This window comes from Myotis lucifugus, unplaced genomic scaffold (genome assembly GCF_000147115.1).
Source record: "Myotis lucifugus unplaced genomic scaffold, Myoluc2.0 scaffold_416, whole genome shotgun sequence".
Classification (NCBI taxonomy): domain Eukaryota; kingdom Metazoa; phylum Chordata; class Mammalia; order Chiroptera; family Vespertilionidae; genus Myotis; species Myotis lucifugus.
In genome coordinates, this window is record NW_005871464.1 from 304635 (window position 1) to 329282 (window position 24648).

Below are 24648 nucleotides of genomic sequence, written 5' to 3' on the forward strand. Positions count from 1 at the left end.
CCAGTCTTCCTAGCTTTCTTTCAAGATAAAAACACTGTGTCGGGTGCTAAGTAAGAGGTTTTAAGGGGTGACTAGGCCCGCAGGGCAAGGCATTTAAGCGCGTTTCAGCCCGTTAAAGAAGGACATTTAGGGCGCTCAGGCTGACACCGAGGCAATTAGGGGGCATCAGGCCACAGGGGGGGGCAGTTAGGGGCCGCTAGCCCGGCCAGGGGGGCCAGTTAGGGGCGTTCAGACAGCCAGCCAGAGGGGTTAGGGGCGATCAGCCAGGCAGGCAGGTGAGTGGTTAGGACCCAGCGTCCCCAGATTGCAGGAGGGATGTCCGCCTCCTGGGTCCCGGATTGGAGAGGGTCCAGCCCGGGCTGAGGGAACCCCCCCCCCCCCCCCCCCGCACAAATTTCGTGCACCTGGCCTCTAGTTGAAATATAATTGACAGTTAACATTGTGTAAGCTTAATGTGTACAGTGTGTTGATTTGACACACACATATATTATGAAATGATAACAGTAGGGTTAGTCAACACTTTCATCACCTCACATAATTTTTGTATGAACATTTAAGATTATTCTTTTAAGTATAATATATATATATATATATATATATATATTGCTTTCAGAGAGGAAGGGAGAGGGAAAGAGAGAGAGTGAAACATCAATGATGAGAGTCATGATTGGCTTCCTCCTGCAAGCCCCCTACCAGGGACCTAGCCTGCAACCCAGGCATGTGCCCTTGACCGGAATTGAACCTGGGACTCTTCAGTCCACTGGCTGATGTTCTGTCCACTGAACCAAACTGGCCAGGGCTGTTTTATGCTATCTTTTAATTTTAACATGATAATTTTTAGCTTTTATTTACCTTTTAATATAAAATATTTCTGTTTAATATTTAATACAATTTTTAGTTTTTATATATTGACATAAAATCTATACAAATGTGCCAACAATTTTAAAATTTAAAACTGCATTCACATTGTTGCTCTTTTTTTCTTAGTTCCTATTGTGGTCATAAAACAAGAGAAACATATTGATTTTATTAAGTTTAAAATATGTACACATTGTCTATAAATAGCTTTGTAGGTAGATTAAAAATGCCGTTAGGTTGTTTAAATGGTCCTGTCTCTTTCCCATTGTTATAGGAATGATACGTTTGTGTCATTGCCTACTTTAATACACAGGAAGAATCTAACACAGGAGCACGTATATTTCCACTTTGGATTGCCTTCACTACCATGTCATACTGTCACTACTTTCTCACATATCTCTTTTTATTTCTACCTCTCTGGGAGGTCCTCTTCTTTATTTTTCAGCTTTTGGGATTCAACACAGTTTTATACATTCATTCACAAAGCACATATTGGACACCTAGGTACCATAAAGTGAGGAAGATTATTGGTACAGAAATGAGTAGAATTGGTGCCTGCCCTTAGTGGGCTCACTTGAGTTGATCCTGGTTGGTTGTTCAGTGCTTCACTACTGATGCTGCATTGATAGTACCTAGGCCCTGAGTGAGGCGGTGCAGGAGCAGCTATGTACTGGGCACCTTGGCTGCTGCTCTTCTCTCATGAGAGAGGACAAGTCTGAGGGCGATTGGAGACCGTGGCTCAGGGCATTGGGCCTGCCCTGCTGTGGAGTTAGCAGAGCTGCCTGCGCTGGCTGGGACTTGAGTGGAAGACTCTAGAAAAGGGAGCACACATATGAGGAAGGTTTGGAGCTGTTTTGTTGGTGGGGATGGCTAGCTCTAAGTTGACAGCATTTGTGTTTGCACTGTTGGTACCTATATTTTAGGATAAGTTTTCAGTTGTTTACATATATTAACACTTTCCCCCCAAAACTGGTCTTGTGATTGATATGACTTAAAAGTTAAAAACTGCGATTTTGTAATGTTTGCAGACATTCAGTCTTCCAGTTTGCTCTGGAATATAGACATTAACTTTACCTTAAAAGTAGTCACTCATTTCTATAAAAATAGAAGGCTTGAAATGACCAAAGCAGTGTTTTCTCACCTGTTAGGGCATACTGTAGTGTCAGAATCTCCAGTTTTATTTTCAGGGTGTTTTAAGATTATCAGAAAAACTTATATTTACTTCATTAAAAATAATTACACAGGGTGGGCAAAAGTAGGTTTACAGTTGTTCATATGGAAGATAATAAACTGTTTTGCATACTCACAACTATAAACCCACTTTTGCCCCCACCCTTATATCATACAGCAGTTGTAGGAGGGAATGGGGCAAAAGAGTTCAAAATTAGATATTGTTAAAAGTCCAGTAAGTTTGACTACTGCTGCTTCAAATGCTCAGTTCTCCATCACAAATCAGAGACTTGTAAGATAATTCTGATGACTAATGGAAGCTCTGAAGGTTTAATTTTTTCCATTGTTTGACTTTCACATAGTTATTGTTTTTTATATTGCTACATCACTATTGCTTGTTATAAGTTAGTGGAGTTTTATTGGAGATGTGTGTGTAGGTATTTACACACACAAGCAAATAGTGTGAGATTACATATTTAATTTTGGAACCAGATTTTTATAGAAATTCAATAAAAATCCACTTTGTACCTCATGTTCTTCTTTATCAATTGTAGTTTGCATTTATTTGCTTTATATATATATTTAAGAATATATTTAAGATAATAAGTAATAGAGTTATAATTATTATTATTTTAAAATCTTCATTGTAGAAAGTATTACATATGTCCCCTTTCCCCCCATTGACCCCTTCTAGCCCTCCCCCACCCTTCACCCCTGGCCTTCACCACCCTATTGCCTGTGCCCATGGTTTATGCATCTATGCTAAGTTCTTTTGTTGCTCTCTCATCCACCCACCCACCCCCTCTTTTCCTCTGTGGTTCAACAGTCTGATCCATGCTTCTATTACTCTGGATCTATTTTGTTCATCAGTTAAAGTTATAATTATTTAAAAAACATATTTCTTTTAACAACTTAAAACAGCTTAAGGGAAAACATTCTTTACTATGTAGAGCTACATTTAGAAGGTTGATTAAGTAATCATTTATCATTTGAAGATGATAATTTTGTATTTTTAAAGATGTTTATGTGATTTATGGCCAAGTTTGAATGATTATATCTCAGTGGCTTTAATGAGCTAACTTGTAAATACTGTTGTTTTGAATATGATTTAATTTGCTTTATAAAACCAGTTTTTTGAAGGGGGTTATAGATTGCCTAGAAACAAAGTTTTTGAGGAATTATTTTATAAATGTCAAATTTACCTGAGTTGTATCAGCATTCTGATTTTTTTATTCAGGCGGAAATTGTGACCCATTAATCTTCCAGGGGCATAGGGCTTCTCCTCAGAAAATGCCTGACAGTCCTGTGCTGATGCAAGTGAGTGCAGGTAGCAGTTTGGCAGCCTCTGTTGATAGTTCAGTTTTCACACAAGCGCTCTCGTAGCCCTTTCCCTTCTGTACTGCAGTATTTTTAGCTCTCAGCTGAAGAGTTCTTGAGTGCTAAAGACAAGTTTGGATAGTGTTGACTTTCTGTAGCTTTGCCTTTTACACTTTTGGTAGCTTTAAAAACTTTTAGTGGCTTTAAACAATTGTTTTACTTGGAGATGTTTGCATAGCAGTGGGGTCTTTATTTAGAAAGTTATATGCTCTAGAGCAGTGGTTCTCAACCTTCTGGCCCTTTAAATACAGTTCCTCATGTTGTGACCCAACCATAAAATTATTTTCGTTGCTACTTCATAACTGTAATGTTGCTACTGTTATGACTCATAATGTAAATATCTGATATGCAGGAGGGTCTTAGGTGACCCCTGTGAAAGGGTCGTTCGACCACCAAAGGGGTAGCGACCCACAGGTTGAGAACCGCTGCTCTAGAGGCAATTTGATTGCAGATAGTGACTGCTTTTGCACACTGCACATCAGAATATTTGGAGAAAAAATGGAGATATCCTAATGACAGGTTCTCATTTCATTGTGAAACTGTTCTTTCAGGTTGAGTATCCCTAATTATTTTTAAATTGGTAATAATAAAAAAGAAACAATAAAGAGGAGGAAGGATGTTTCTTGAATCTTTATAGAAATTCGAGTATGTCACTAATAAGTTTACTGACTTGATAAGAAATGTCTATAACAGATAGTATTGGGGGTTGGGGGAGAAAGGGATCCTCATGTAAGGTGACAGTAAGGTGGTGGGCACACAGTGCAATATACAGATCTTGTAACATAGAAACCTGCACCTGAAATCTATGTATACGTCCATGTTGACCAGTTGTCACCCCAATCAATTTAATAAATAAATATTAAAAAATAAAACATACTAAACATGCATTAAAACAAAGATAATGTTTTGCTCAAGGAAGTATTTGACTCTTTTGGAGGTGGCATATAAAAAACCAGGGAAGGTAAGGAGTAGAGGACAGGGACAAACCACCCTGAATTTAAAATGAAGAGCTTAGCCCTAGCTGGTTTTGCTCAGGGGGTAGAGCATCGGCCTGCAGACTGAAGGGTCCCAGGTTCGATTCCAGTCAAGGGTACATACCTTGGTTGCAGGCTCCCAGCCCTGTCAGGGGCATGCAGGAGGCAACCAATCGATATGTCTCTCTCACATCGGTGTTTGTCTTTGTCTTTCCCTCTCCCTCCCACTCTCTCTAAAAATCAATGGAAAAATATCCTTGGGTGAGGATTAAAAAAAATAAAGAGCTTAGAAAATTCAGCTGGTTAAATCTCCAATTTCCCAGAAAAAGAATGACCACATTTGCTACTGCTGGAGTGTTAACAAGGCTTATCTAAATTAATATAGATGCTGAAGTAAGTTGAAAATGAGACTTTTGTGGGACTTGCCATAAGCCCAGCTAGCATCCAGCGTAGTCATCACTGTCTTTGTGGACCATGATGAACTGCCAGAGGAAAGTCCATCTGCTTGGAAACAGCTTTTATACTAATTAAAACCCAAGGATGGTAGTATCGGAATAGGCAGAGCCGAGATTTACTAGTCCCTTTATACATTAGGCCATTCCAAGGGGAATGTTGCCTAATTATCTCTTATCTTGAGGTGGTAGAAACATTAATTTCTCCTAAAAAATGGGTTTGGTGCTAGAAGAAGGAAAGTTTCATTTCAAACAGCTATTGAACCTTTAAAATAATTTGGAGAAGCTTAATGTGTGATGTATTGAGCGATAAAAAAATTAGTAATGCACCCACATTGCAGAAAGTTTCCTTTCAGCTGCCAGTTGAACTTGACTCTTAACAAGGAAGGGATATATGACAGAACTTTCGAGGTTGAACAGATATAGGGCAGAAATGGTGTGGAAAGTTTCTAGAGAGTTTCCCAATTAATCAGTGTGGATTTTAATTTAGCTTATAAATTTAGGGTGATAGTCTTCAAATAAGGTGTAGTAAATGCTTGAATTCTCACTAAATGATTTTGAGTGCTTTCAAAATCCAGTCACAAGTGTCTATATGAAAAGATTAATACTAGACATGTTGGTGTTTATCTTCTCATTAGGTAGAATTAAGTGCACATTAATCAGAAATGAAAATCAGGTGTATTCAAGCATATTCACTCCTTTTTAGAGAACCTTTTGTAACATTAAATACATAGAGGCATAAATGAAACACTTAACAAATATCTGTGCATCACTAATGGTCAGAGGTATTGGTTTTTTATGATGAGTTAAATCTAGAGCCTACTCTGAAGTAGCTTATGTTTGAGAGATTGAACATGAGACAGACTGTTTGGTGGTGGTAATAAATAACTTATTTACTGCATGCCAAATCCCATTTTAAACACTTTATATTAACTCCTTTAATTCTCATAACAACCTTAGGAAGTGAGTATAATAATTATTTAAATTGAAACACAAAAAGATTAAGTAAATTTTCCAAAGTCATACAGTTAATGAATGACAGAATTGTGTGACCTTAGTCTAGTCCAGTGATGGTGAACCTATGACACGTGTGTCAGAGGTGACATGCGAACTCATTTTTTTGGTTGATTTTTCTTTTTTAAATGGCATTTAAATATATAAAATAAATATCAAAAATATAAGTCTTTGTTTTACTATGGTTGCAAATATCAAAAAATTTCTATATGTGACACGGCACCAGAGTTAAGTTAGGGTTTTTCAAAATGCTGACACGCCGAGCTCAAAAGGTTCGCCATCACTGGTCTAGTCACAGGTTACATGCTATAAACCACAGTATTTTATGGATTCTTGAAAGAAAGCACTGGGCACTCATCGGAATGGTTTTTGAGGGGTGTTCACTTGCAAAGGCTTATGGGAACAGGACTTATGATTGATGATAATTTTTTTATTTTCTGGCTCTGGAGAGTTTGACATTGCTATCTAATAAGCCTGACAGGACATTACATGGAAAGATTTCTTCTTGTTGCTCTAAAGCTAAGGGACATAGGGGATCTATCAATAGGGAAAAATGTTTAATCAAAAACTCCAGATTATTCTGGCCTAGACAGATGTAGAAAATGAATTGCCTTGGGATCCTCCGATGACTTAGGTGTGTCTAGAAAACAGCTGATCAAGATAAGTGGTCAGGAGACTTGGTAGTCAGTGAACAAGATGGCCTAGCCATGCATTGCATGGGGATGGACTTGTGTATATATATAGACTCTCTTAACAATGAGTTGATGCTTTTAGCAAAAATATTTGTCCCTCCTACTTTCTTTTACTTGGAGATGGAAGAGAGAACATTATTTAATTTTTAAAAACTTTTAATTATAGAAGTTGCAAACATATAAAAATAGAATAATATAATGAACCCCTATGTGCCCATTACATAGCAACAGTTATCAATACATGGCCAATCTTATTTCATTTGTTCTTTCTCCTGCCATCTATCTCTCCTGAAATATCTTTTTAAAAAAATATATATATTTTTATTGATTTCAGAGAGAGGAAGGGAGAGGGAGAAACAGATAGAAACATCAATGATGAGAGAGAATCATTGACCGACGGCCTCCTGCATGCTCCCCACTGGGGATCAAGCCCGCAACCCAGGCATGTGTCCTGACCGGGAATTGAACTGTGATCTTCTGGTTCATAGGTTGATACTCAACCACTGAGCCATGCCAGCTGGGCTCTCCTGAAATATCTTAAAGCTGATTCTGTTTATCATTATTTCATCCACATATCTGTCAGTCACAAAACTTCTAAGTGATAGAAACTCTTAAATACAAAACCTAAATACCATTATTACATCATTAAAAAACCCCAAAATATTTCAGATAGCCACTCATGTTCAGATTTCCTTCAGTGCCTTACAAATGCTGTGTTTATAGTTGATTTGTTCAAGTCGAGATCTCAACAAGGTCCGCACATACTGCACTTGGTTGATATATCTATCTCTTAGGTTTCCTTAGATCTAGAGCAGTTTCCTCTTTTCTTTTTTCTTGCCATTTATCCATTGAAAAAATTGGGTCATGTGTTTTGTAGCATTTTGCACATTTTAGATTTGGCTGATGATATCCTTTTAGAAATTAGTGTTTCACATGTTCCTCTTTGTCCTGTATTCCCTGTTAATTGGTAGCTAGATTGAGACTTGATCACATAGAAGTTAAAATAGATAGAGCTGTGTGTTTTTTTGTTGCATCATATCAAGAAGCAAATGATTTCTGGTTGTTGGTCATGTTAAGATTGGTCAGTGAGTTTAAGAGCTGTCAGTGTGATTCATATAGGCTAACTTTCCCCATCACCTTCAACCTGGTCGTTTGGCCACCATCAGGGATTTTTGTCTAAATTAAAAATGGTTAATTTGTGTTTCCAAACATTTGTGGACTCTGCAAATAGTAGCTGTAGTCAGCCAAAAAAAAAAAGTTTGTGTTTGGGGCATACCATTGAATGCAAATTTTAGAGGTAAGCATTGACCATCTGTGACTTAAATGTGAAATTATGTGTATAAATGCACACATATATAAAAACATTTATCGTGATTTTCTGTACTTTGAGATGTGGACGAAAGGGGCCACATGCTAACCTGACAAGCTCAGGGAAGGCCTGCATGCATTCTTGCAAACTCAAAGACCTAAAGTAACCACAAAGGATGCTGAAATTAAACTTTAACTAAAAGCAGTTATGATGGATAGTCAAGTCCTAGGCCAGTATCTTTCCTGACAAGGCCAATCTTTACCTTGAGACTATTTTTTTTTGCATCTATGATAACATATTCTTGAAATATCAGGGTAACTTGTAACTTCCCTTTTTGCTGGACCCCTCAGGGCACAACCAAATGCCCTGGGCGCCAGGACACAACCATATATTCCTTCATTGTTATTGTTACCATGTTAATTGTTGACTGTTAACTATTCTGTACCCACCTAAGTAAAAGAAGTATGTGTCTATCATTTTATCTTTTATCCAATCCCAGAGGCCCCCCCCCCCCCACTTTGCTTTCTCCCGCCTCCCTAATCTATCACCAATGGATTTCATGTAACCCACTTAGTCTCCTCCTTTGATGCAATGTATAAAAATAGGTGAAAAACCACCATTCTTCAGAGCATTATCCAAATCCATTGAGATTCTACTTCCTGGCAATTGTCGACAGTTTGGCTCAAATAAACTCAAAAATTCTTTACAGGTTTGAATGTTTTTATGTTAACAGAGAGAATTAAAACTGCACATTTATCCTTCATACCCTGGAATACGAGTTGACATGTTCATTAATCAGGGTTCTTTTTAACTTTTAAAAATCTTCTAATCTCTGAAGATAATGAAAAAACATGTCAAATAATAATTCTTGATATTTTTGATGAAGTTGTAGAACCAGTGGGTATGTTAGACTAGATCTATTATATTAAGATCAATCTTAAACTGGTATAAGCTTTGTTTACTAATTTATATTCAGGGCTCAGAATGCTCAGGTCCTTCCAGGCATTACCTTCCCCAGTACTTGGGATCCAGAATTAGTCACCGAAGAGCAGGCACTTTGGTTATAGTAGAAGAGTTCTCATTCATGAGCAATCACCTTTTCAGTGACTGGTATATTCTTGTCCAACAGGTGTAATTATTCACCCTTCCGTAGTAACAATTTCTTAACCAGTTCTCCTTGTTCACTATTCTGTTTAGTCACCCATCTTGTAACTAAATTATTGAAGTCCCTCCTTCATAGTATTCTAAAACGGACTTGCTCTTGCACAATTTGTAAATAACAAATTAGAGAAATTTCAGTCTCATGTACTTATACATTCAGGAAGTAGATAGAATACAACAGACCCTCCTTGAGTGCAATTTATTCTTGATTAATATAACTTTAGCCTAACTTTTAAAAAACTTCAAATTATAGAATATATTTATGGGCAACAAATAGTACTGTGTTCACTAAGAAAAGAAAGTGTTATTCACATCTTAATGATTTTTAAATTGGGAGGTGGTATTCATTGGAATCCAAAGAAGCTATTCAGATGCTGGTGAGAGGAGTATAATAGTGCTGTAGTTATTGCTTGTATATATACAATATGAGCTTTGTGTAGAAGATGCTTATTCGTTTTCCACCTCTGTTATTTGCTTTGGTAGTGACACAGTGGATCTGAATTTAAATTGTAAATCATGAAATTTCTTAAAAAGATATATAGTATAATGTAGCAGCGAAATGGAAAAAGTTGAGTGTACAAAAGATTGTCACATGCCGTGCAATTTGAGACAGTTAAAAATGGCAAATTATCTTTTTAAAAGCCAGAAGATGGCTGACTAACACATGTGTCATGAGGTTCTATCAGTAAGTAGCATTTTTTCAGTCAAAGCTTCTGGCTAACTTTTTCAAAGAAGCTACATAACTTCTATTTGTGCATATTCTGATTGAGAAAAAAATGAAGCAACAAATTAGATATACCAAGAAAAACAGATAAAACCCCTAATTGAGTTATCTGTGTGAAAACTATTTGTTCTAAAGTTGTTAAGTCAAAAACTTAAGCTTGGATTATTAATTAATTCCAGAATGTTTGAGTTGCTGTGATACTCCAGGTGCTGTTATGTAAAGTACTGAGTCACTGGGCTGCTGTATCTAATTTCCAGTGGACAGAGGCATCCAGTGAATGTCAGGTTCTGCATGTGAAGAACGCATATGCTCAAATGCTGACTGTGTGCCTGAAAAAGAAAGGGCTTATTATATAGATACTAGGGTCCCTCGGCCTGGCCTGCGCCCTCTCACAATCCGGACCCCTCGGGGGATGTTGGATAGCCCATTTTGGCCCGATCCCCGCAGGCCCGATCCAGACAGGAGGGAGCCCGATCCTGTGCGTTGAGCATCTGTCCCCTGGTGGTCAGTGTGCATCATAGCGACCGGTCATTCTGGTTGTTCCAGTCATTCCGCTGTAAAGGTCACTTAGGCTTTTATAAATATAGATAGTTAAAAATTACAGGGTGTGATTTTCTGCGTGCCCCTCCTCTGCAGTTGTTAAATTATTGCTAAACTATTGATGTGCTTTAGAATTGGGAAGTCATCTTTGAAATAAAGCTTTACTTCTGCTTTAGGTGGGACAAGCTACCGGAACAAAGCTTATATCTTATTGCTTCACAGCAGTGACTAGCTCTCCTGTTTGAGTGCAGATTGTCTCCAGCCACAAATGGTCAGGAAAATTGAGCCTTATTGTCATTTAAAGGTGCCATTTAGTGGTAAAAGTTTACAGGAAGGCTTTCCAATTTATCATAATTGCATTAAAATATATGCAAATTGTTGTGTATGAACAAAATTGATTCCTTTTGTCTTTCTGAATTCCTAAGGACATATGCTATAAAGCAGGGTTATTATAGGTAAAGTTTTATATGGTGATGGTATTTGCTTTGGGGATACAGTAATTGGGTAGTAGGATGAGGGAGTCAAATGTTCCCTGGAGAGTAGAGAGAGGTCAAAGTTAACTGTGAACCATTATAGAGCCAAGTAGAAAGGAAAAAAAGTAAATAAGGCCCTCTTTGATTTTCCTGAGTCAGCATTATGTGGTCATGTATGTTCATGCTTTGCTTTAAAAAGACCTTTATGAAATCAGGAGTTTGAAGGATTTTTGACTTGATAATTCTTGATAATGTGTTATATTTGTTTATAAATCAACTATTGTTATATGAGAGAGAAAAATATATTTATGAATAATACCTTTCCACTTTATCTCTAATTGGCTTGGAATATTTTTTACTTGTTTTTAGGCTTACTTATAGATTTTGATAGTATAAAATGTCAATTACAAATATTAATGGAAATAAAAAGATTTCTTGAAACTGACTTCTGTTGCTTTTAGAAAATCTTAATATTCTTTACTTCTCAGTATTCCAGATGTTAGCACTCAGGTGTTTTCTGACACCAACTGAATGTCCAATAGTTCACTTCAGTTCTGACACTATCTACCTGGAGTTAGCATAACATCTCACCAGTTAAAGGGTTTTGCCTCACAAAACTGCCCCTGCTTCAGATCCATCTGTTACTTGCTTTGCTAGCAAATGTGGTGCTCCGGTTACCCACACTTCTGCTTGGTTCTCTACAAATCAGAGGGTTCCCTTGATACCCCTCCTCTGCCTCCTGCACCCACATTCAGTTATTTTCTAGACCAGCTCACAGAACTCATGTTTACTCTTTATTAGAAAAGATACAACCAAATGGAAGAGATACATAGATCAAGGTGTGGAGGGAGAGGTGGTGCAGCGCTTCTTTGCCTGCTTTGGGTGCAGCATTCTCCTAGCACTTTGATGTGTTCACCAACCAGAAAGCTCCCCAAACCCATTGCTTAGGGGTTTCAATGGAAGCTTCATTACCTACTCAGGATTGATTAAATCATTGGTCATTGGTGATTGAACTCCATCGCCAGCCCTTTTCCCCTCTGTGGAGTTTAGGAGGCGGGGCTAAAAATTATAACTCTCTAATCACTTAATTGATTTCTCTGCAGATCTGCCCCCATCCGGAAGTTTTGTAGGGTCTCTCCTAACCCTCATCTCTTATTAGCATAAAGTCTGGTTTGGTTGAAAGGGGCTTGTTATGAATAACAGAAGACATTTCTTCACTTAGGAAATTCCTTGGGTTGCTGCAACCTGGGACTCATACCAAATATGGGGTTCCCTGTGAACATATATGCTTTTACTAAAATGATAATTTATTAGATACATTTCTTATTGTCTGATTTAAAAAAACCCTTACTGGAGTTATGGGAAAAAAAGAGGAACAAATGTAATCAGAACAATAAAGATTTAATTTAAAAAAATAAAAAATAAAAAAATAAAAAAACCCTTACTATTTATTAACATTTTCTGGTGTCAATAGGCATCTACCTGTATTTTTTTTGTGTGTGTAGTATTCCAGTTTTTTTTTGTGTGTGTAGTATTCCATAATTTTTATAACTAATCTAGTGTAAATACATATAACTAATATCATAGTAGTTACTTTTTCATAACTACTCTTTTTTTAAAAAAAAATATATTTTATTGATTTTTTTTACAGAGAGGAAGGGAGAGGGATAGAGAGTTAGAAACATCGATGAGAGAGAAACATTGATTAGCTGCCTCCTGCATACTCCCTACTGAGTATGTGCTCGCAACTAAGGTGCATGCCCTTGACCAGAATCGAACCTGGGACCCTTGAGTCCGCAGGCCTATGCTCTATCCATTGAGCCAAACCAGTTAGGGCTCATAACTACTCTTTACCAGCCATTGTATTTTTAAGGTATAGTGATCCTCACCACAGCAGTACTGCCAAGTAAGGAATTGTTTTTATCTTGGGTTTACAGATGTGTAAATGACTATACTGTAGAAATATCCCTGTTTTTATCCTTACCAGTATTTCAGTGGTGATCATTTAGCATCTAGCAGAAATAAAATTTCCCTCTATTCCTATCCTTTAGCCTCCTCCTACCACATTCCTTTATAATTTTGGCAGGATGCCAAACAAAAACTTTGTGGATAGGTCATTTTGTTTCCACTGCCTGGCATACTACGATTGTGTATAATTGTGATATTTCTGCATGTATGGCTATGTAAATTATTATATTGCACTTCTCCAAAACCCATCTTATACTAAAGTGTTAAAATGTGTTAAAAGGGTAGCTTTTGGCATATTTACTTGGTTTCTTAAACTCAGAACAGTTCAGTTTTCAAAATGCATAGCTGCATGGATCAATAACAGTGTTTTATTTTATTGATGGAGTTCAGAGTTCCAAGGGAGAGTTATGAATTTTTGCTCACTGTTAGGTATCAAAGATGGAAGAGGAGCGGGTAATATAATATTAGCTGATAGTTGCTCATTTAATATTTGGAATGCCTGAGATTGCAAGTCTAAGATAGAACTGACAGAGTTTTCCATTTCTTATATTCCAAGCCCAACCTACTTCCTCTCTTATTCTCTGGAACTTATGAAATAAATTAGGGCACTCATTACTGTAGTAATTGAGGCAGAAGAGGAAATGAAATTAAGTTCTTGTCTACTGTTGTGTTTCCTCATTTCTGAAATTGTTTGAATATACCTGGTAATGTTGTAGTGAGAATTGTGTATTCCTCATTTCATAACTAGTGATTACAAATAATTATTTACATAAAGTTATTCTGGATTCTTGTTCTGTTTTGAAAATAAGGTACTAAGAATGAAAGCCAAGGGAGAAATGAGAATTTGAGAATTTAAGGTTACCCCCCCGCCCCGCCACACACACACACATACACATACACACATACACATACACACCTTAGCTGGGATGCTCTGAATACTTGCAGGTCAGTCACCAGTATTCTTGAAGGTATTATATGAGTGACTCATTCATTGTACTGCAAGTTCTCATTTTCTGCTATGCTGGGTTCCATGGAATTCCCGTGGGGGTAGTGGGGGTACTTAAGAGGGACTGACTATTCCTACCTAGTTCCTTTGGCCTGTGAGTAGTGGTGTAAAAGAGCAACTATTTAATTTTTAGGATTCTGTTAGCTGAGTGGCAGTTCTGCTGGTCTCCCTTGAGCTCACTCACATGTCTGCATTCAGGTAGTAGGTCTGTTGGGGCTGACGAAGCTCAGCTGGGATGGCTGGTACTTCTGGACCTCTTGCTCCCTGTGGTCTTTCATTACCAAGGAAGCCGGACTGAACTGCTTTGTGTTTAGATTCTGTCACTTTCCAAGAAACTAAAAGTGGAAGCCACAGGCCTCAAAGGCTTAGTTTTGGAAGTCATTAAACGTTCCTTCTGCTTGCTATATTTTTCTGATCAAAGCAAATCCCAAGGCCAACCCAGATACAAGAGGTAGGAAAATAGACTTTACCTCTTAATGGAAGGAACAGTAAAGTCACATTACAAAGAAGTATGGACACAGGGAGTTTTGAATCATTGATGACTAGTTTTATAACAATCTACCACATAACCCCCAGTGATTCCTTAGTATTATATCAAAATAACATTCCTTTAGAGGCAGCTATTACACAGTACAGGTCCTTCAGTGATCTTTATTGCCATCCTATATAATAAAAGCCCAGCGACTGAATGGCAGAACGGCCATAATGACTGGTCGACCAGTCACTATGATGCACACTGACCACCAGGGGGCAGACGCTCAATGCAGGAGCTGCCCCCTGGTGGTCAATGCACTCGCACAGATCAGCCCGCAGCTGGAGCAGCCACTCAGAGGGCGGGTCCACAGCCGCTCGGCTGATCAGGATGAGCAGCGTTCCCACAGCGGGCTGATTCCTGCAGGCCACGCCCCCCCAATAGTGCACAAATCCCGTGTACTGGGCCTCTAGTCAACAATAAGAACTTTGCTATTTACTATTTCAAATTTGGTGAGATCATCGGTGTTGAAAATATGTAGATTGACTAAAATATTTTACAGATGGTCTCCATTCTTACAGGTTGAGTGGGAGCATTCTGATCATAATGGTAACAGAATCTTGCTTCCCTATCTATATACATAAAAGCCTAAGTGACCGGCCGACCATTCGATTGGCCAACCGGTACCTATGATGCACACTGATCACCAGGGGGCAGACGCTCAACGCAGGAGCAATAACCACAGGCGAGGAAACATGGAACAGACTGATGAATCTCAGAGTGAAGGGGGGAGGGTGGAGGGTGGAAAGAGATTAACCAAAGATCTTATATGCATACTAGAGGCCTGGTGAATGGATTTGTGCACCGGTGGGGTTCCTTGGCCTGGTCTGCTCCCTCTCCCAATCCAGGACCCCTTGGGGGATGTTAGAGAGCCACTTTTGGCCCGATCCCTGCGGGCCAGGCCGAGGGACCCCACTGGTGCACAAATCTGTGTACCGGGCCTCTAATGGTACAATAAAAGAAAAGAAGCCCACTAGCTTGTATGAGAGGGTAGTGCAATGTTTATTAAAAAAACAACCTAATAATTCTAATTCAGTAAATACCGGGTGTCCACAAAAAATGTATACACACTTTAACAGCTGACAGCTCAATTTTGAAAATGAAATTTACTTTAATGAACACTGCCTTTATAATTATTCAGTGTGTGTATATTTTTATGGGACACCCTATATTTGTTGAACTGCTGTTTTGTTCTAGTTACCTATTACAGATGATTTTCAGAGCTTAAAGATAAATCAAAATAGTTAAACATTTAGAAAAGAAAATAGTTCACAATTTGATGATGGGAACAGCCTTGAGGAGGATGGGAGAGGTTTACAAGGTGGACCCAGTGTAAACATAGTATCTCTCTGAGAATGGACTGGTTTTGGAAACTATACATAATGCTGCTGCTTAATAAATAACAGGGAAATGACACCTTTTTCTTATCTATGGAAGGTGGGGGAGAGATGCTTTTGGTAATCTAGATTGCAGAGAATGGTCATCTTCCATTTTTGAGTGGTAGACTCTCTACTGCCCTTCATGATATCTTTGACCAAGGTTGAACTCAGCTGTTGGCTCAGCTTAGAATATAATGAAAGTGATGTTAAAGGCTTGTATTACTTGAGAAGATAAATGGAGGGATAATATTCAGGGCTCTTTATCTTGCTTAAGGCCAAATACAGCTGAAAGATACCTTCCTTCTAACTTTAATATTGTGTGACCCTGTGAGATGCTCTGTAGTCAAAATTACAGAAAAAAGATATTCTTAGGCTTTAGTGAATATGGATATGCTTGGACAAATTCTTGTTCTTCAGTCATAGTTCTGAATATTCTTAAAGATCCCATGCTTGGGAATGCTTCTCTCATGAGAACTGTTGAAGAAATTGTCTTAGATGATGATGTGAGCAAGGTTGTTTAAATTGTACTGGGTGTTCTCTTAAGGGAGAGCTTTGAAACCAGAATTTCAAGGGTGGTGCAGAGATTGGTACCCTCAGATCTTGGAATGGCTGAGTGGGGCTTGAGGTTGCTGATCCATTAGGCCAGCCTCTGGACTAGCTATGATTCTAATTTTCCCAGTGTGTTGAACAAACGTCCTCATTTTCTCTATAAGCCAGAACATGAGACAGTTAGGCAGTGCTGCCTTAAAGGATATAGCCATGCTTTGGAAACATTTTGGGTTGAGGACAGATACTGTTTTTCTTATCAGTCGGGGTTCTCGGTTGCAAACAACAGAAACTTATTCTAGCTAATTTAACCCACACTGAGTTGTCTGGGGCTGTCCATGTCAAATTTATTTTCAGATCAATAAACATTTGAGAGCATTTTCTACATAAGGCACAGAACTTAGGCTTTCAATATATAAAGACAATCTTTTCTTATAGGAGAGAAGATATTTTCTCCTGCCACATAAATAATTTAAGATGCTTGATCATACCTGGTTTCTAGCCTGTTGCAGATAAAGGGGAGGATCTGTTTATCTCTGCTGACTGGTTAGGAATTGATTATTTGGTGACAATCTCACCAAAGGGGTAATTATAATCACAAGTTTATAATCTTTCTTGATCAAGTACTTTAAACCCTGTTGAACAAATATTTTAATTCCTCTTAGCTTCTAACAATCTCCACAGCCCAGTTATAGTATCACTTCTTTCCCTGTACCCTTTTCCTATGGAAGTTGTTGCAGGCTTTTAGAAAAAATTCATTTTAGTCTAATGTCTTATTTATAGTTTTGCCATTAAAAATATCTGAATACATGGTGACAGGTTGCAATACATTGATACCTTCCTCCTTCCCAAAGAAATTGCTCCTAATAAATTATTTGGCATACCTTTATTATTAATTTGAAGTTGACCCTACCCTGATATTTTTTAGCCCATTGTGCTAAAGATGAGAAAGACCAGTACTTAAGAGGTTCTTAGAGAAAGTTAATGAGAGGAGAGATGTTTTAAACAAACAAACATAAAAGGCTCATGCCTACAGATCTACAGATAGCCAGGAAATTCCTCTCCAGAGTATTGTAAAGTTGCCTCTTACTGTCTTTCCCTGAAGCTCACCTTTGATTGGCTTTCTGGGCTGTTCCTTTTCCTCCTTAACACTGCTTTGTGAGTTCATCTTAACTGATCATTTAGAGCAGGGGTCCTCAGACTACGGCCCGCGGGCCACATGCGGCCCGCCGAAAACATTTGTTTTTTTACTTCAAAATAAGGTATGTGCAGTGTGCATAGGAATTTGTTCATAGTTTTTTTTAAAACTATAGTCCGGCCCTCCAACGGTCTGAGGGACAGTGAACTGGCCCCCTGTTTAAAAAGTTTGAGGACCCCTGATTTAGAGAGTTGGGGGCATTATGGAGAACAGGTTATGTAACTTGATCTTATCCTAAACCCCCTGGCACCAGCTTTAGGCTCTCAGTCACCTCTGCTTAAAGGAGCTTTAAAGTTTATAGAATTATTTAATGTATTTTGTTAGTGAAAGATCAGAATATATACTGGGTAATTTTCAAGATAGCTGCAGATGTTTCTGAAGTATAGAGTGTGTTTACATCTAATTTATGCAAGTTAAGTCATATTCCATTACACATGTGCTTATTCATTTTTGCAATAAATGTCCTTTGAAGACCCCAATTAATTTTTGCTTAAATGTGATTGCAATGCTGAAAAAGAATCTCTGTGTTGTGCATCATATATAAATATTTATTTTCAATAAAACAGTTTGAGTAAGTTTTAATTGTAGTAATATATTTTGTTTGCCTGCAGAGGTGAGCTACTGTCCTCTAAAATTGGGCGTTTGAAGGAAGGACCAATTTTGGTTTTTTTCTTTGGGTAGTTTTCACAATGATTCTTTGTTGTGTCATTGTCCTACATTTGATCTTAGTCTTTTATCAGTTTTCACCATATAGAGGTGATGGACCATGTACCGGGTGGTTTCAGATGTACTTCACATGATATGTGGTGTTCAGCTTTGATTTGGGGTGTTTGTGGACTTTGAGCTTATTCAAATTTATTTATTTTTTCTAAATATATTTTATTGATTTTTTACAGAGAGGAAGGGAGAGAGATAGAGAGTTAGAAACATCGATGAGAGAGAAACATCGACCAGCTGCCTCCTGCACATCTCCCACTGGGGATGTGCCCGCAACCCAGGTGCATGCCCTTGACCGGAATCGAACCTGGGACCCTTGAGTCTGCAGGCTGACGCTCTATCCACTGAGCCAAACCGGTTTCAGCCAGCTTCTTCAAATTTATGATTGCAAAAGCCCTTATATTAATTTTATCTTCAGAAACTTTACTATATAAAGTAACATTCATAGGTTCCAAAGATTAGGACCTGTTATCTTTGGGGTCCACCATTCAGTTTGCTACAGTCTGCCTTCTGGCTCCCAAATATTCACATCTGCCCCAAGTGCAAAGTACATTCACCCTACAGGTCCAATCCAGATCTCACCTGGACGTTATCAGCTCCAGCATCTGAAATCTGACCACCAAAATCCTCTACATCAGGTATGGGTGAGACTGAATGCGACCCATTTTTATATATAAACAAGAAGGCCAGTTATCTGCTTCCAAGATACAGTGGTGGGTCAGGCATTGGATAAAATTGAAGGGAGAACAGGAGACAATTGAAGGAAGAGAGGAGGCAGCAGTCCCAAGCAATTTCAAAATCCAGCAGGGCAAATTCTGCCAGGTTTCAGGGCCTGAGAATAATCTGCCTTTAAGTATTTCCTAAAGACAGTTTTCCAAGAAGTAGAAGAGCACATTTATTTAAAAATCTTTCTTGTATATTGCTGAACCTCTCAACAGAAAAGTTATATCAATTTACTTTTCCACCAGCAATGCATTATACTAGTGATTATTTGACCTAGTCACTTTGATCATATGTTATCATTAAAAATATATATGCATATGTGTAAAATAAAATCTCTAAACTTTGCCAATTTCACATGAATAAAATTTTTAACTGTTTTTGGTGTTAGTGAGTGCCTTTAATAATTCTTTTATAATTTTTCTTTACTGTTTATACCCTTGCCAATTTTTAAATTTTTATTGATTTGTGTGATGTTTTTGTATATTTAGAGTTTCTGATTTTGTATTGCAAGGATTTTCCCAAGATTTTATTTTTATTGATTTCACAGAGGAAGGGAGAGGGAGAGAGATAGATAGAAACATCAATGATGAGAGAGAATCATTGATCAGTGATGAGAGAGAATCATTGATCAGCTGCCTCCTGCACACCCCCCACTGGGGCCTGAGCCCACAACCCGGGCATGTACCCTTGACCAGAATCGAACTCAGGACCCTTCAGTCCACAGGCTGACGCTCTATCCACTGAGCCAAACCAGCTATTTGGTAGATATTTGGTAACTGAAAGGCAAATTATGTGGAAAATTCATGTCGTACTGTGCTTATCTCTGAAAATGATGTGTCTGGTCTTCGGAATTCACGTCCTGTAGAAGGCCCAGCCCTGAGAGCTGATCGGAACTCTGCCAAGAGCTCTGTGCATTCTGCGGTCTTGTCCAGCTAGTGTGCACACTCAAACTTCCAAATCCCATCCAAGTACCGGGCTGCACAGGCTGAGCTCTCTAATTCATCTTTTGAATCCACAGAGGTGGGAAAGTGTTTGGATTGCAGAGATGTTTGGGTAGGGAGATAGATGTATAATAAAGTGTGAAGAGTGAATGCCCGGACAAGTATCCTTAAAATGTAATGAAACCAAGATGGGCTTAAAAATGCTTAAAATCCCAACTTAGTTACAGTTTCCATATACTAGAATCTTAAAGAAATGGTTATAAGATTTATTGAAATAGAAAGAAACATAGTCAGTGGGTGAAGTATGCTACAAAACGGTATTACGGTCTGATTTTAATTGTAGAGAAAAAAATATGTCTATGTATAGGAAATAGTCAGAAACAGACAATGATTAGTTTGGGGTAATTGGACTTTTAAGTGTATATAAATATTTCAAATCTGTATTTTATAGATGTATATATTATATTTTATATACTTTTTGTTTTATCTTTTATGATATTTCTGGCTTTTTATAATAGACGTTTTGTTAGTTTGATATAAAACATTGATACCTTCCTCCTTCCCAAAGAAATTGCTCCAAATAAATTATTATTTGGCATACCTTTATTATTAATTTGAAGTTGACCCTACCATGATATTTTTTAGCCCATTGTGCTTGCGAATGCTTCAGATTCTACTCTAAGTTGTTTATAGCATATTTGAGGGAAAATGATTTTTATTAAACTAAGGCGTTAAAGTATAACACTGGAAAGGTTTAGCATTTTTTAGTGTCACTGCTGAGGTAAATGATTTTCATGTTGGTATTTTTATTTGCAAAAGTGTTAGCATCTCTGAACAATATAAAGGATGCACTGAGCATTGTTTTCCGTTTTACTGGAGCATATTGAGTGATTTATGGATAGTAACAACTTTAGATCATTTTGATTTACTTTTCCTTAATTCTGAAAATTCTTGGTTGCATTTTAGAACATTATGTTAACTATATGTTAAAGCAAATTTTTCTGCCTTTTGATATGAATTTCTTTTGCCCTCAGAATAGTACCTGTTTTATAGTACTTGAAACTTTTACTTTTTATTTGTTATTTCTTAGGTAAACGCAAAGCACTGAAGTTGAATTTTGCAAATCCACCTTTCAAATCTACAGCAAGGTTTACTCTGAATCCCAATCCTACAGGAGTTCAAAACCCACACATGTGAGTATTTCTGTAATAAATAAAAGACTCAACTCAAGCAAAGGTTTTAAAAGTTACTGCATTTTATGGATTATTTCAAGTTGAGGGATTGGTATTTCCATTATTTTTATGGGCCATTAGAAATATTACTATTTATACTTCAATAGAAAGCTATTGGTGCTGTAGTTTGAAGTAGGTAAACACAATTTTTCTTTTTAAAGTTTACTTGAAAGGAAAAAATAACTAAAGATTTTGATATATTTATATCTTTTTAATTTCTTTCTTACTGAACTGAGAATATTGTTTATACCTTTCTTTCTGGATTTCCATTTAAATTGTAAGTGATTTTTAGAAAATGTAATTTTTCCCTGTATATCTGCATTAGTCATCCCCACTGACTAGGTGACAAAATAGATTCCTACTCCTAATAAACTGACTTTCTGTGAGATTTCTATGTCACAGTAAATCGAAACGGTGTGTACAGGTGTCAGTGATTATTTTTAAAATTTGTTCCTTAAATATTTTTTATTTAAAAATAGATAGGATGTTGTAACATGTCACTGAAATTATTAGAAACATCTGTTAATTTAAAACAATACCTTCAGAATAATACTTCACAGAAACCTTTGATTGAGTCGAAGTGATGTATTAATAGATAATGTCTTTATCTAACAAAAGTAGTGGCTTTACATTTATATTTATGTCCATAAAAATAACTTTCTTCCAGTTCTGGTATTGAGAACTCTAAAAGCAAGTGGTGAAAGATATGGTTAAAAAAACCTGTCAGAATAAATTATTTTATAGTTTTTAATAATTTCTCAATAATTTGTATTCATACCTTATTAGACTACAAGTATATTTATTTTTCCTAAAGAGGCACATTTATTGCTATTTTCTTGTCTTTTGATGTTAGGTATGCATTGTATTTACAAACACTAACAAATTGGTAGAAGGAAGAGTATATTGCAGTAGAAATGCTGAAAATATTTTATTTTTAAAACAGCAGTCTAGAAGGGAATAATGTGTGCCTGTATATCTGCTCTTATGCTTTCACCTATAAGTTTAAAGGGAGTGAAAAATATTTTAAATGAAAACTGGAGTAACAGTTTATTTGACTGGGAGTAGTGTCTGTCAATTTAATTAGACTGATGTTCATAATGGAATTTCTTGTCAGAGCTCAGCCTGAAAAGTGGGGGCTATAGCATTGAGGAAGGAAACTCTTAGTACTGCTTGATTAGTCAGAGCTCAGCGCAAGGAAACACTCAGAAGAACCTCCTTCCTCCTTTCCTAGAAATTTTAGTGAAAGCTGGTTCTTGAACATAGTCTATTAACCTTGGTTGCTAGATGAACCATATGTTTGAAGTCTAAGAAAGAAAGGCTATGCAGTAATTGCCAAACTTAAGAGATAGTCTTCGTCCTTTTTTTTTTTAAACCACTTTGGACAAAGACAACCTGATTTGTATTAGAACTGGAAAACATTCACATATATTGGAACTTTCTTCCTTCAAGAGTTTCTTCATGTATAGGGATTCATAGACAAAAGTCTTTTTTTTTTTTTTTTAAGTTAACAGTAAACAATAAAGAGGGTAAAAAAAAACCTTTCTTGCAAAATTTGAGTCCATCAGGTGTTTTCTGTTGTTGTTGTTAAATCTACTTCATCATAATCCTGTAACCAGTAGGTTTCTTATCCTTTGTTGCTTCCCAGCAGGTATTAAAAGTTTGAGAGGGCAAGGTTATAGGCATTTTTACTGTTTGATAGAATCTCTAGAATTTGATTTTGGTGTATAAAATTTTAGACCCAGACTTTGTTTGAATTTTCTTACTGCACTGGCTTATTATCTGGGTTGGAATAGCAACTGCCTCTTAGATATTGGTCCAAGACAGTTGTTTCACTACTCAGGGCAGCATATCTCCTCTATGCTCCCACCCCTTCCACAGAGGAATCCTTCTTTGTTCTTCCTCTGAATTGTGTGCTGTCAGCACTGAAACTACTGTTGGTCCCTGTTTAGGGTAAGTAGTTGCAATTAGGAAATATAACTTAAAGTTTGTGGGGGTTTCAAAAAAGATTACCTCTGTGCTATTTATATGTGTTTCCTCCTAAAAGTTCCTTCAACTTTACCTACATATATATACTAAAGGCCTGGTGCACAAAATTCGTGCACTGGTGTGGGAGGGTTGTCCCTCAGCCTGGCCTCCGCTCTCTCGCAGTTTGGGACCCTTCGCTCCTTACCACCTGCCTACTCACTGCTCCTTACCGCTTGGCTCGCTGCTCCTAGCACTGCCGCAGAGGCAGGAAAGGCTCCCACCACCACTAATGCGCTCACAAGCCGTGTGCTCGGCTTCTGTCTGAGCGGCGCTCCCCATGTGGGAGCGCACTGACCACCAGGGGCAGCTCCTGCATTGTCTGTTCGCTGGTGGTCAGTGTGCATCATAGCAACTAGTTGTTCTGGTTGTTCTGCTGTAATGGTCGCGTGGGCTTTTATTATATAGGTAATACTTTTTTATGAATTTAGGAAAAGATAAGATGAACTATAAGCCATTGATGAAGTTAAGATTATGTCCCGAGAAGAAGTTTCAGGTCTCCTGGCTGCAGGATTCTGTAAAAGATTTTAAAAAGAAATTAAGACTGTTCTTACTTCCTGTGAACCAATAGTTTAAATAAATTCCAAGAAGTGATAGCTGGCTACAGCAATTCAGAAGTAAGTAGTAATACAGATTGAATTTCAAATGAATGAGTGGTGCAGCAAGGTTAAGATCACAGTAGATAAACAACTTGATGAAAAGTTTAACAAAGGGAACAGGATTTGAATGGGATTTTGAAAGACAAATAGAGAATAGATAGAAGGGAGAATGGCTTTCTGGTGAATGTAAGTACAAGTTAAGTTTGGATACGTATCATGTATAGATTTATGTAATTGTAGCAGCGATGTTACTTATATATTACCAATTTCTATCATTGGAAACTTTTAGCATTTTTTCTTTATTTTTGGTATTCTATAATTATATGAGGATATGCTTAGGTTTGGATCATCTTACTCAGTGTACTGGAAGAACTGTTTCAGTTTTAAGATTCATGTATCTGTTTCTGAAAAAATTTCTGCTTTTTTTTTTTAAAAAAAATAGATTCCTTCATGTTTTTCCTATTCTTTCTTCCTGAAATGTGTGTTTTTTGGATGTCGGACCTCTTGAATTCCCTGGTTCTCTGACTTTTCTTTCATATTTCCCATCTCTGTATTTTTTACTGTATAACCTAGGAGATTTCCTTTATATTCTGACTCTAATATAGAAAATTTTATTTTAATTTCTATGAGTGATTGTGGCTTTTTCTTAATATCTTATTCATGGTTTATGGGTGTCAAATCTGGAATGTTAAAGTCTTTTCTATCATCTAGGGAATTTATTTCCTAAAGGGTCAGTTTTTCTTTTATCTTTGTCTTTCTCCTTTGTGTTAGTTTTTTTGCCACTACTGCCTTAAAATTCTCTATTGTCCATAGATGGTTGAGGATGAGGAAATTAGAAGGCTGATTGGAAGTTTTGGTTATTGAAGGTCAACTGGGTGAGCTTGACTTTATTTAGTTTTCTGCAAATGGGTTTGAGAGCTGGCTGTCAGGCCGTGAGTATTCTAGATGCCAGAGTAATAAGTAGGACCAACAGTCCACCCTAGGAGCCTAGGTCTTTCCATATAGTATGTTTATTTTCTTTAGAGACATGCTTTTTTATGT

General features: G+C 37.3%; 1 protein-coding gene across 1 annotated transcript in view; it reads left to right on the plus strand.

The window, feature by feature from the left end:
• Positions 1–24648, plus strand: part of MAP2K4 (mitogen-activated protein kinase kinase 4) — a 101236-nt gene that overhangs the window by 1772 nt on the left and 74816 nt on the right. The window contains exon 2 of the mRNA XM_023743859.1: positions 20845–20947. The gene's annotated coding sequence lies outside the window, so the exon portion shown is untranslated. The remainder of the gene's footprint in view (positions 1–20844; positions 20948–24648) is intronic.